Genomic DNA, 13,996 nt, shown 5'->3' with positions numbered 1-13,996 from the left:
TGATGATTCCTAGGCTTCAAGATCTCCAAAAAAGCTCCAAGAATGCTCAACGATTGCCCAAGAAGTCCCCAAAGTCGAATTAGGGTTTTTTTCCCAAGTTTAAGATGTTTATATATATCTTTTCATAACAAACCCTTTTAATTTTCGTAATAATTGCCAGCCAGAACGTTCTGGCTGGGCGCCACAAAATCAGGGATTAGGTGGTGGGGTGCCACCTTGTTTTTCAGTTCATGTACTAACTTCAGACTCTCGCCTGGTGCCACAAACTTGCTTAGTGGGTGATGGGGTGCCAGAGAGTGATTTTTCAGCTCTTTAACTCTATTTCAACTCCTCGACCTTTCCAACATGCTCCAAGACTTGACACTTCAATATTTTTACTCGTTTTACTTGGTTTCTCGCATATTTAAACATCAAGACCTGCGAAACACGATTTAATTAATAGCATGCATATTCTAACGAAAAACAAAACTAAACATAACGGAAACTATACAAACTTTACACGAATAAAAGATGTATTTTGCAATACATCAAACATCCCCACACTTACTCTTTTTTCGTCATCGAAAAAGAATTATGCAACAGAATCAGAAACAAATTATCACTCGGGTCAAAAGCGTAGGTATATTTAATTAAAACCAAAGTTTGCGTTAGCCGCGATTGCGAATATACTTGTCCCCTTAAACCCGAATCCAATCCTAAGCCCTTATCATGTGAATTTAATTTAAGTGCAGTCAGTCTACCTAGGGCCTCACACTAGAATCTACAGTCCACCTACTCCCGCCTAAAGCTTATAGGACTAAAGAAACGATCATTTGACCAATTCCCAACCGTCTTATATCAAAACCAAAAGAGTTTACAATCAATTTTTTTTTTCATTTTTTTTCTCGCTTTTTTTTTAAAGAGAGCGTAGACGATGCTTTCCCTAACCAAGAGGCAATCCGGCTGTAGAGTCGCTATCCCCAACCACAGATTACTTAAGCTTCGGTACTTTTTTCTCTTTTTTGCACAGTCGATTTCACACACCCTAGCGGTAATCTTGCTGTAGAGTCGCTATCCCCAGCTCAGACTACATAGGAATGCATTACTTTCATTTAGTTTCTAGCCCACTTTTTATTATATTTTTTTTATGATAAAAAACTCTAACGGTTTTAATTTATAACGGTGCCCCTTATACTATTATTGGCGGGTATAATTTCCCATATCTCCCAGGCGAAAACCCACTAGTAAACCGACAATTAAGATATATTAGATCAAAGGGACTTAAAACCAAACCCGGGCCTATCCACATATCCCTAACTAGACGCAAGCTCGATTTATTAAAATCTCATATTATTATTATTTCAACCCGAGTAACAATTTATCTTTTCTATCATTTTCCGTTTAAAAATGCAAACTTCTTTTATTTCAAAAGACATTTTCTGATTTTTCATTTTTTTTGGATTTTACAATTTTTTAATTTTTTTGTATTTTTAATTATTTAGACTCGATTATTTACATGTATCCCATCCCCACACTTAGAGATTGCATTGTCCCTAATGCAAGAACGAAAATACGACTCAACAACTACCTAAAAATAAAAACTACAAACGAAATAAACAAAAATGTACAACAACAAAAAGGGAAACGACTTAGCTGTATATGTGAGACTGTCAAAGTGCCAGTCGTTTCCACATAAGCCCTCCAATTCGAAACGCGCTCAGCAAACAACTCCTACCCTCGGACACGCGAACAAAAGCGGCTACAAATACCAACCTAATCACGCAAATACCAAATACTAGCAAAAGATAATATATAATATCACGTTCATCAACCATCCACAATTATATCAACCAACCCCAAAATCCCAACCAACTTGTTTAATGTATTTAAGTACAAACCAATAGACGAGGATTAGAAAACAGCATAAAGATAAAAATAAACAAAAGATATAAGCTGTGATCCTCGCTGCATCCTTGCTCTACTCCGCATCATCCAACACCTCATCACCCGCCTGTGTCCCACTGGGCCCTCTCCTGAGCGAGTGTCTCAGCCTCGTTTCCTGTTGGCCCGACTTGAAGTTCCTGCACGTGACATTCTGCAAAACAATTCAATAATGGCAACACGAAGCAAACAGAACATTAGTCACAAACTATTTTTTTGTATTTTGTATTTTTTATTTTTTATTTTTTGATTTTTTTAACATAAACAAATATATACAAAAACAACGGCCGTATAGCATTTCGTTCGCGGCCGTAGTTTAGAAACAAAGTGACATTAAAGCGACGTTTTGCAAATCTCTTTTTTAAGCATAACCGAACCTCGCCCGAATGGAGATTGAGTACGGGCGAGTGGTATCAATAATAAAGTACGCAAAACAAAGCATAATGACACTTAGACGACACTAAAACGACTCAAAAATGACACGCACGACCTAACGGACACTAAACTAGACAACGACTAGACTAGACCTCGACCTAAGTAGACGCCAAAAATACAAGATTAGAACCTCTACCTCCTCCCGGCACGTTACTCGCCCTCGAGTAATCCTAAGTGCCGAAATTCATCAACACAAAAACATAAGTGCGGAAGCAATGGACACGGGCCGTGTAAGTAGTAAAAATCCAATTTTTATATCAAAAACGACAACCCGTATCCCCACACTTATTTTCAACCATGCCTAAAACAAATTAACCGTTAAATCCAATAAACAAACCCGAACAGCTCCTCTAGAACCTGTAAACGGCCTAGACAAACTCACTCATGGTATCCGAACTCACAATAAAGGACGTTAGGCGTCAATAGCTTGAGTTTCAGATTGTGCATACAACCCACATATTGAAACCATGGTAACAATTCAACTGCTATGTAAAATTATCCACTTCATCTTAACCCAAAACCAACCGACTCCTATACCATTCCCGTCGAAAATCACCTAACAGGACAAACCCCCCCCCCCCCCAAAAAAATCTCAAAGATATGACATTTAATCGCTAATCCATCTTCCTGCAACCTATAGCAACCAACAACTAAACCGAGCCTCCCGCACCCAAAACTCATCATTACTTGACAAAACTTGACCTGAACAAACACGAAGACCTGACCCGACACTATACTACAACGACTCGACCATTAAGATATTTAAAATCAGACTCAATGTACAGAGGAGACGCAAGAAACATACCTGAGATTCGAGGTAAGCAAGAAGATTTGAGAAATTTCCGGTTGAACTCTAAAACCCCAAGTTAAATCCGATTTTAAGTTGAACTATGGTGAGTGATGATCGATTTATGATGGAAATCGGGATTACAGTGGTTAAGAGGTAAGTGATAAATGGTGAGGGAGTAGGGATATGGGGTTTACGGTGAAGGTATGGAGGAATATTTAGGGTTATAGTGTGAAGGGGCGGTGGATAAAGGGGAAAGGTTGTCGGCGGTTAGGGGAGTATGGGGTGTGTACGGCGGCGGGTGGGAGGAGGGTGAGAGTGTGCAGCGATGAATGGTGAGGGAGTAAAGGGAGGAGAAGGGTTTGGTCAACAGGCGGTGTTGAGGGGAGTTTAATTATTTTTTTTTATTTTTGCAGCAGACATACGATCTGGCGGCCCACCAGATGCTTCAATAGTTGGTGGCGGCCTGCCACCTAGTATCAGATTTCCGGAAAAACATCTGTACGTGCTAGCGGCCCGCGAGAGTTTTCTAAAAAGGGTGGCGGCCCGCCAACACGAAAAAGAAAAACGAATAAGTAACCCTGGCTACGTTCTGGCCCGGGCGACGAACTGTGGAGTTGGTGGCGGCTCGCCAGTGGGCACATCTGCAAATAGTGTCTTAAATCCATGCTTTCTTGCCTTAGAAATTTTTAATATTTTCCCAAACCCTCCAAAAATCAACTGAATTTTTTCTAAGACTTAAAACTTACTTGGAACCTTATTCTCCTTACAATTTCCTGCAAATCCTCGGTGATGCACTCCTGCAAACGACTCAAAACACAAACAAGGACCCGAAAAACTACGAAAAACAACTGTTAGCTACCGCAAATAATACGAAAAATAAACGAAGATACAAACGGTACAAAATATACACTTGGGTTTTCAACTTTTTCATACTTATGGAGGATCATAGAGATGCAGCTCACCTCCAAACACACACTCACGGGCTGTAGCACCATTATACTTATTGCCCGAATCAACCTAAACACCCTTATCTCTCTCATAACCTCTCAACTCCTCATCTGGCGGTTTGAATATAGACTCGTCATATCGAAATCTCTCCCCACACTGAGCCTTGCTCAGTGTCTCTAGCTTAGATTCTAAACGCACCATTCTCTCTTCTAATTCCTCTAATTTCTTATCCAGTGGGTCCCCACACTTGAGTTCTATTACTTTTTCTAGGCTCGGAACACTCACCACCTTCTCTTCATCTCTCTCATCCTTCTCGCACTCCCCTACTAACGATACCGCCTCCACTCTATCACTAAGCCCTCTCGAATTCATAACCTTAAAAATTACCGATTCCTCGCCCGCTCTAAGTGTGATGGTGCCTAAAAAGACATCTATGAGAGCTTTAGCGGTGTTCAAGTACGGACGTCCTAAGATTAGCGGTATGTTTTCATCAGCTTCCATGTCGAGAATGACGAAGTCAGCCGGGAAAACGAATTTGTCCACCTTAACAAGCAAATTCTCGACTATGCCCCTAGGGTGTTTCACGGATCTATCAGCTAAGGATAATGTCATTCGGGTGGGTGAAAGCTCGCCTAAGTCTAGCTTTTCGTAGAGAGAAAAGGGCATCAAATTGATGCTAGCACCTAGGTCAGCTAAAGCTTTAGTATTGGTGTTATTACCGAATAGACAAGGAATAGTGAAAACACCGGGATCGGTAAGCTTTTCGGGAAGCTGATTTGAGACAACGGCCGAACATCCTCCATGCAATGGGACATTCGACAACTCTCCTAACTTCTCTTTGTTCCTAAGGAGATCTTTCAAGAACTTCGCGTACTTAGGCATCGATTGAAGTGCCTCTATAAACGGAAGATTTATCTTCAATTGAAGGAGATCCTACTAAATTTGACCCAGGTCCCAAGCAGGACCTCTAAACGCTGAACAAGGGCAAGACTCTTACCAAACCGTTCCCTTAACCCCCGACCAGGTAGCCAACATACCTCCATATAGACCGTGGAGATATGAATGGTGAAAATCTTTTATTTTATATAGACAGTAAAATAATGCCAAGACACCATGGACAAACGATAAGGAAAGATCACCTTCAACATAAGTAACTAGTTATTAAAGTCATTAATACAAAACCAAATAAAAAGTGCAAAAGATTAAAAATAAAAAGTATTATACTAAACACTTGTCTTCACCAAGTGATGTAAGAGACTTAGGCAAACATGGCCTTGATTGTCAAGAACTCTTACGATCAATCTTGGATCCCGAGACGACTCACACACTCTACGATGGACAATGGATGATGGTGGTGGATGATGGTGTTATGGTGGTGATGGGTGGTGGATGAGGTGTGAGAGAGGTGGTGTGCCAAGGGATGAGAGAGAATGAAGCCAAGCTCCTCTATTTATAGGCTGAACAGAAGGCTGGACACGGCCCCGTGTCCGCTGGACACGGCCCCGTGCCCGTCTGACATTCTCTCACTTCATTAATTGTAATTGCGAATTACAATTAATGCGCCTGCTGTACTTTCACCACACCCCCGTGCTCGCTGGACACGGCCCCGTGGTGGGCAATGGAAGCTTCTACTGGTTTGTCTTTTCTACTGCTTCCTGGGCACGCCCCCGTGTTCGCTGGACACGGGGCGTGTTCAGACTCTGTTTCTTCTCCTTTGCCTTGGGAGGTGCCGTTGAGGGTCCGGGCAGTCCACTTTTGTTCCTTTTCTTGTATTTTATGGTAGAATTAGTTGTCTTTTTGCTTCTTTTGTAAACACCCACCAAATTTTTGGTAAGATCTTGCAATATATTTTCACAATCTTTCTTGGATACATGTAGAGATCTTATGATCTTGAAGGATTTGTTTTAGATCTTGCTTATAAATATCACCCTATTTCTTACACTACACAACATCCTCACTCTCTCTCTCATTTTCGGTCCTTCATAACCGAGCCCACCACCACCTTCCAACATTCTTCATCTTCTTCATTTGCTAGTGCCATACAAAGCTTCAAAGAATAGATAGAGGTTGCATCTTGAAGGACTCTCAAAGGAGCATTGTTCTAGTCTTTTTCGCCATCTTTTCTTCACATTTCTTCACTAGATTTCGCCCCTAGCTAGAGGCTAGTAGTAAGTCCCATTTTACCTTGGTTCATCTTGTTCAAAATTATGTTTTGTAGTATGATGTGTTGTGGTTTAAATCACTAAATTACAAGAATGCTAGAAAATGTGAAACAAGAGTTATGAACATAAAAGCTACATAAAAGTTTACTTATGTCTGATTCATGAAGCGGAATCTTGTTGGTTTGAGGGTTGGTTAAATCATACTTGATGTTTAAAAGTTGTTTTCTTGCTAAATCCATTGTTCGGACACTCGTTGATGCGATTTAGTAATGTTTAAACCGTGAAATAACATGCTGAGTTACTTTTTCAGCCGCCTTCAACAGGCTGTAAACGGACTTTAATAAATCGGAAAATGGAATTTCTGAAGCCTAAATCGTGTCTTTTCGAAAAACGAAGAAAATGGCGCTGGAATTGTATTTTTCTGAGGTCGGTTACTATTTTAAAAGTCTGTTTTCGTGACAGCAGCTAAGGCTGATTTTAACTGCAGTAAAATGGGTCATACGTTTTCAGTCACAACTTAAAATCTGTGTAGGGTTAGATCATGAAATTTATACTGTAGATGGTCACCGTTGTCGCCGTGATCCTCCAACTGGAATTACGTTAAACGGACTTACGATTAATTTTTAGTGAATTATTCCGTAGACTGCGATCAGAATGTAACAAATCTGATTGCAGTCGGGAAAATGTTTTTTTATAAAATATTGGTAATGAACTAGGCCCCGATATATTTACACAATAAAATTTGGATCGTTTAAGACATCCTGTAAAAATTTGGGAATTTTTAGAATAAGTTAACTATTTTATTTAAATGTCCGAAAACAGTCCAGTTTCGATTACATTAAAACAGAAATGACATAAGTGATATTTTGCATGTCAAAGTGTGGTTTTGATTATTAAAATCATTCTTATTTAATTTAGGGCGGATAAACAATTGAGGGATTGTGTTAACATTTAAAAACGCACCCGAAGGTGAGTACATAGTTCCCCTATTTTACTATTTTCAATTGTTTTGGGGTGATTCATATGTACCAAACGAATTTCAAAGTTTAAACGATGATTTCAAAAACGATTAAGGTGGTTTATGCAAAACTAATAACGATTTCGATAAGGTGTACACGACTTGTTGGTTGTAATTACATAACGAATGACATTCATTAGCATTGATCAAGCCGACCAGTATTAGGTTATGGTACCATAGGATCTGACAAATCCCGTTATTGCACTGCACCCATGGTTATGTGTGGGGGTTGTGGATAACGACTGAATCTGATGATTGTTAACTTACCCTTTGGTGGTTTGTTAATACGAAACGAGTTGAACAATAAACGAGTCACACAGGTTTGAATGTTGTTAGCGAGACGACCAAAAGTAGTTTCACTATTAAAACGAATACGATTTTGAGACAAGTTAAACAATTTGAAACGAGATACACGAGGTGAAACGAGTAAACGAATTAAACGATTGGTTTTGGGCAATAATTAGCTAATGGGGCGGGTGTAGTATGATAGTATCATGGTAGATGCGCCGCTGGTTCATCTTATATATATAAGTGCTCCTATCATATTACATTGCGTGTCGTTATTTAGCTCACCGAGGAAACGATTTTTGAACAATATCACACAACGATGTTTTTCTAAGAGATATAAATTATACGAGTTTTTACGAGATATATTTTTACAAGTTGATTTTCAAAAGCAAATGTTTTTGAGTTAAGAATCATGGCTACGAGGTTTTATAAACTATAACCCGCTTGATTCGAGTTGGTTAATTAAGTTGCAATATTATACTCTTTTCAAAACAAAGTTTTTAATAAAGTATTGCAACATTTAAACTAGCCATGAATTCGACACTCCTTTAAAACCTATGTACTCGCCAGCATTTCTTTGCTGACTAAGTTTTTACATATGTTTCAGGTGTTGATGCTTGAATGACTGCTAGGATGCATGCGTCACATAGGATCTGGACGAGGCCTTAGTGACATAATAACTATGATAGACAATATAAAACTGGTTTATTCTATGTTAAGACAATGTAATGCTTAATATTATCAATAAAACGAAACACTTTTTGTATCCATGGTTGTGAAACGATTGCTTCTGTTACAACACTCCCCGATGTTTCCGCCACGGTTTGTTGTCCTACGTGGTCGGGGTGTGACAGAAGAAAAGTTGGTATCAGAGCCAATGGTTATAGGGAATTAGGTTATTAGTAATGCTTGACCTAGACTATAACTTTAGGACCCTAACACAAGTTTACTTGTGTTTAGATTTTAAAACAATACCGTCACCTATCCTTAGGTGATAACCACAACGAGAACACAAATCCGAATCTGCTTCGAAAATTAATCATCCGTTCTAGGATGATTGATTACTAGGTTTTGAACCCTCTGTTTTATGGTTTTGAACCCTTCCAATTTGATTCATATTTGGCTTAGTGCCTTTTGAATTTTCAAAATCTCGTCAAAGTTTGGGTTAAAATAATGTGAACACGTGCAAACTGGAAGAGTGAATGCCTGTACCCTGAGTTTTCTGTCTAAGGCTAGAGTGTTCGTACAAATCCACATAATCGGACCAGTCACTCTTACCTGGGAACTCTCGGGGTGAGTGTTCACTTATAGGCGAGCATGTCTTCGTGATGCATTATTTTGATTCATTTACTTTGATTAGTCACTGCGTGTTGTTTGTTTGTTCAAGGTAACGAACAAATGATCGCATTCCTTGTGTTTTGTCGATACATCTTTCGCTTTTCCTAATTATCAACCTTACTCGTTTCTCATATTTCCTTGTTAGACAATGCCTCCACGACGTGAAGCACAGTCTTTCACCATTGAAGAAATCGCAGCCCTAGTCTCTCAGCAAGTAGCTGCTGTGCTTCCCGGTGTTGTAACTCAAGTTCACGAGATATACAACAATAACAATAATAACAACAACAATGCGCAGTGTAATTTCAAGAACTTCAATTCCGCTAAACCTCTAAAGTTTTCTGGGTCGCAAGGAGCAACTGCGCTCCTACAGTGGTTCGAGAGTATTGAGAACACATTCAGGCATGTGCAGTGTCCGAATGCACGTAAGGTTGAATTTGCTTCAAGCGTGTTTGAGAAGAGAGCGCTTACCTGGTGGAATGGTATTATGCACGATAGGGGTGCCGAAGTAGCGTTGGCACAAACATGGGATGAGCTTCGGGCTCTCATGATGAGAGAGTTCTGTCCCCGTCACGAGATTCGAGCTTTGGAGCGAGAGTTTGACGATCTAAAACAAGATGGGGCTGAACATCGTGCGTACACGGATCGCTTTGAGGAACTCAGTCTATTGTGTCCCACCATGGTTACCCCACCAGACAAAGCAATCGAAAGATATATAGATGGTCTACCCGATTCTATGCTGGACATTGTGACCGCTGTGAATCCCACTACCCTTCGTCAAGCGATCGAGTTATCTGCTACCTTGACTGAATCCCAAGTCAGAAAGGGTAAACTCACCCGCAAGGGTGACAAGAAGAAATCATCTGATTCTGCGAAAGACAAGAAGAAGGGTAAAGGTATAGAAGGTGAGTCGTCGAAGAAATCAAGGAAGCGAAAGGGTGCACATAACTTTGCTGTTACAGCACAGACTGCTCAGAACCCTCAGAACCCACCGACTCAACCTCCTGCAAAGAAAGCATATGCTGGTACCGCACCACATTGTGCTCGCTGCAACGGTCATCATGTTGCACAACAAGCGTGTAAGCAATGCACGACGTGTGGTAGATTTGGGCATTTGGCCAATGTTTGTCGTTCAGGGAAAAATCAAGTTGCCCAGGTTCAAGCCCCGGCACAAGGGATTGCTGCTAGATTCCCACCAGGTTCATGTTTTAATTGTGGAGAGTTTGGCCACTTCCGCAACAACTGTCCGAGGCTGGCAAATGCTAATGCGAATCCGAATGCGAACGTCAACGCCAATGTGAATCCTGCTCGAGGGCGAGCATACAATCTGAATGCAAACGAAGCGAGGGCCGACAACGAGGTTGTCAACGGTACGTTTCTTGTTAATAATCAACCCGCATCTATTCTTTTTGATTCTGGTGCCGATCGAAGTTTTGTTTCGTTATCTTTTGAACCTTTGCTTGCGATACCTAGAACTAAATTAAGGAAACCCTTATCTGTCGAAGTTGCTACTGGTAAACCTCTTGTTCTCGATTCTGTTATTCGTGATTGTCAGTTAAACCTTGATAGCCATCTTTTTCCTATTGACCTCACGCCAATGCAACTTGGAAGCTTCGACATCATCATTGGAATGGATTGGTTAACCAAGCACCACGCTGAGGTGGTTTGTTTCGATAAGATTGTTCGCATTCCTCTTCCGTCTGGCGATGTTTTGGAAGTTCGTGGAGAGAAGCCATCTGGCGGTTTGAAGCTTATGTCGTGTACAAAGGCCCAAAGATATTTAAGAAAGGGATATGTTGCTTTTCTAGCACATGTCACCGAGGAGAGAAGCAAAAGTAAGAATATCCAGGATATTCCGATTGTTCGGGATTATCCAGAGGTGTTTCCCGATGAACTGCCTGGTTTGCCTCCAGTTCGTCAAGTTGAGTTTCATATCGACCTTGTACCTAATGCCAACCCGATTGCGAAAGCACCTTATCGTCTTGCACCGTCAGAGATGCAAGAGTTATCGAAACAGCTTCAAGAGTTATCTGATAAAGGATTCATCCGTCCGAGTTATTCACCTTGGGGAGCTCCTGTCCTCTTCGTGAAAAAGAAAGATGGGTCTTTTCGAATGTGTATCGATTATCGTGAGCTTAATAAGCTTACCATCAAGAATCGATCCCCTACCTCGAATTGATGATCTCTTTGACCAGCTGCAAGGTGCTTCATGTTTTTCTAAGATCGATCTGCGTTCTGGGTATCATCAACTTCGTGTTCTCGAAGAAGATATTCCCAAAACTGCTTTCCGCACGAGATATGGGCATTACGAGTTCACAGTCATGCCTTTTGGCTTGACAAATGCTCCAACTATCTTTATGGACTTAATGAATAGGGTCTGTAAACCTTATTTAGATAAGTTCATTATTGTGTTCATCGACGATATCCTCACTTATTCGAAGACTCGAGCCGATCACGAGCAACACCTTCGCTTAACATTGGAACTCCTTAAGAAGGAACAACTTTTCGCTAAATTCTCCAAGTGTGAATTCTGGCTTAAAGAAGTTCAGTTTCTAGGTCATATAGTCAACGAGCAGGGTATTCATGTGGATCCATCCAAGATTGCTGCTATTAAGGAGTGGAGTACACCGACAACGCCGACAGAGATTCGATCTTTTCTTGGTCTTGCCGGTTATTATCGTCGATTCATTTCTAATTTCTCGAAGATTGCGGCTCCACTCACAGCTTTGACTCAGAAGAATAAGCCTTTTGAGTGGGGACCCAAGCAAGAAGGAGCGTTCCAAACGCTGAAGCAAAAGTTATGTAATGCTCCTGTTCTATCTCTGCCCGAGGGAAACGATGATTTCGTTGTCTATTGCGATGCATCCAACTTAGGCCTTGGTTGCGTCCTCATGCAACGAGGTAAAGTTATTGCATATGCATCTCGACAGCTGAAAATTCACGAGAAGAACTATACGACTCATGATCTCGAGTTAGGAGCTGTGGTTTTCGCGCTTAAGATCTGGAGACACTACCTCTATGGTACGAAGTGTGTGGTTTTCACAGACCACAAAAGTCTCCAGCATATTCTTAATCAGAAAGAACTGAACATGAGGCAACGACGTTGGGTTGAACTCTTGAACGATTACGATTGCGAGATTCGTTACCATCCTGGTAAGGCGAATGTCGTAGCCGATGCGCTTAGTCGAAAAGAGCGAGTCAAGCTTCATTCCGTTCAAACACTATCTGATCTTCAATCTCGCGTTCTTCAAGCTCAGCAATTTTGTGTATCACAGAGTTTGATGGTTATGGAATTACCACATCAGCTTGAGCTTAAGCTCGAAGCAAAAAGCGATGGTTTGCTTTATTTCAAGGATCGTTTGTGGGTCCCGAAACAAGACGATCTCCGCACCCTAGTGATGGACGAATCTCACAAGTCCCGATATTCTATCCATCCTGGTGCTGATAAAATGTACAAAGATCTTCGTACTAAGTTCTGGTGGCCTGGTATGAAGAAAGATGTCGCCTTGTACGTATCGAAATGCCTAACTTATCTTAAAGTTAAGGCTGAACATCAACGACCTTCTGGTTTGCTCGTACAACCAGAGATACCGGTTTGGAAGTGGGAAAGCATTGCGATGGATCTCATCACTAAGCTACCGCGTACTTCTAAAGGTCATGATGCTATCTGGGTTGTTATCGATCGATTAACGAAATCAGCTCACTTCTTACCAATCCGTGAGGATTTATCTGCTGAGAAGCTTGCCAAGATCTATGTAGACGAGATTGTATCACGACATAGTGTTCCTTTGGATATCATTTCGGATCGTGATGCTCGATTTTCATCTCATTTTTGGAAGGCCATGCAATCTGCTTTGGGAACCCAACTGAACCTAAGCACTGCCTATCATCCCCAAACAGATGGTCAATCTGAGAGGACGATTCAAACTTTGGAGGATATGCTTAGAGCATACGTGATAGACTTTGGTGGTAATTGGGATTCTCATTTACCATTGATCGAGTTCTCATACAATAATAGTTATCATGCTAGCATTAAGATGGCACCATTCGAAGCTCTCTACGGTCGAAAATGTCGTTCACCTGTCTGTTGGGATGAGACCGGTGAAGCTCAGCTTACTGGACCTGAGATCATTCTGGAAGCAACGGACAAAATCAAGAAAATTCGCGATAATCTTGTGACAGCTAGAAGCCGTCAAAAGAGTTATGCGGATTCGAAACGCAAGCCTGTAGAATTTCAAGTCGGAGACCGTGTCCTACTCAAGGTGTCACCTTGGAAGGGAGTGGTAAGATTTGGAAGGAAAGGAAAACTTGCACCACGATATGTTGGACCATTTAAGATTGTGGAAAGAGTTGGGAAAGTTGCCTATCGACTAGAGCTACCTCTAGAACTTGGAAATATTCATCCGACTTTTCACGTGTCCAATCTGCGAAAGTGTTTAGCTGACGCTGATCTTCACGTCCCTCTCGACGAGATTCAAATCGATGAAACGATGCACTTTATCGAGAAACCTGTGGAGATAGTGGACCGTTCATACAAACAGTTGAAAGGTAAGCGGATTCATGGTCAAGGTTCGCTGGGAATCCAAACGTGGCCCCGAGTTTACTTGGGAACATAAGGACCAGATGAAGGAGAAATATCCGCATTTGTTTTCACAAGATTCCTCTAAGTAAAATTTCGGGACGAAATTTCCTAAAGTAGGGGAGACTGTGACAACTGTGATCTGTAATCATCGTATTATGTAAAACAATGTCCGTTATCAATCAAACAATATGCTTTGGTGTTATTATGTGCTTTAGTGTTAATATATGTGTATTTGTGTTTGACAATTTTACAATTTGATTCGATTCCGATTTCAAGCTTTAAATCACCTTCTGGAAGGTTATACGCAAACTGGTGCTTAAATGCAATCAGTTTAACGCAACGTACACTCCGGAACTGTGACGTAAGCTAAACATACCCTAAATATCCTTTACATAACTTAGAAATAAGTTTTGAAGGATTCGGTATGGCAAAAACATGACTATTTGGATTAAAGAACTATTTACAACAAAACTGCGAAACGAACGTTGGTGACCGCCCGGATAATATTTAAATCCCAA

This window comes from Helianthus annuus, chromosome 14 (assembly GCF_002127325.2).
Source record: "Helianthus annuus cultivar XRQ/B chromosome 14, HanXRQr2.0-SUNRISE, whole genome shotgun sequence".
Classification (NCBI taxonomy): Eukaryota; Viridiplantae; Streptophyta; class Magnoliopsida; order Asterales; family Asteraceae; genus Helianthus; species Helianthus annuus.
This window is presented reverse-complemented; position numbering follows the sequence as displayed.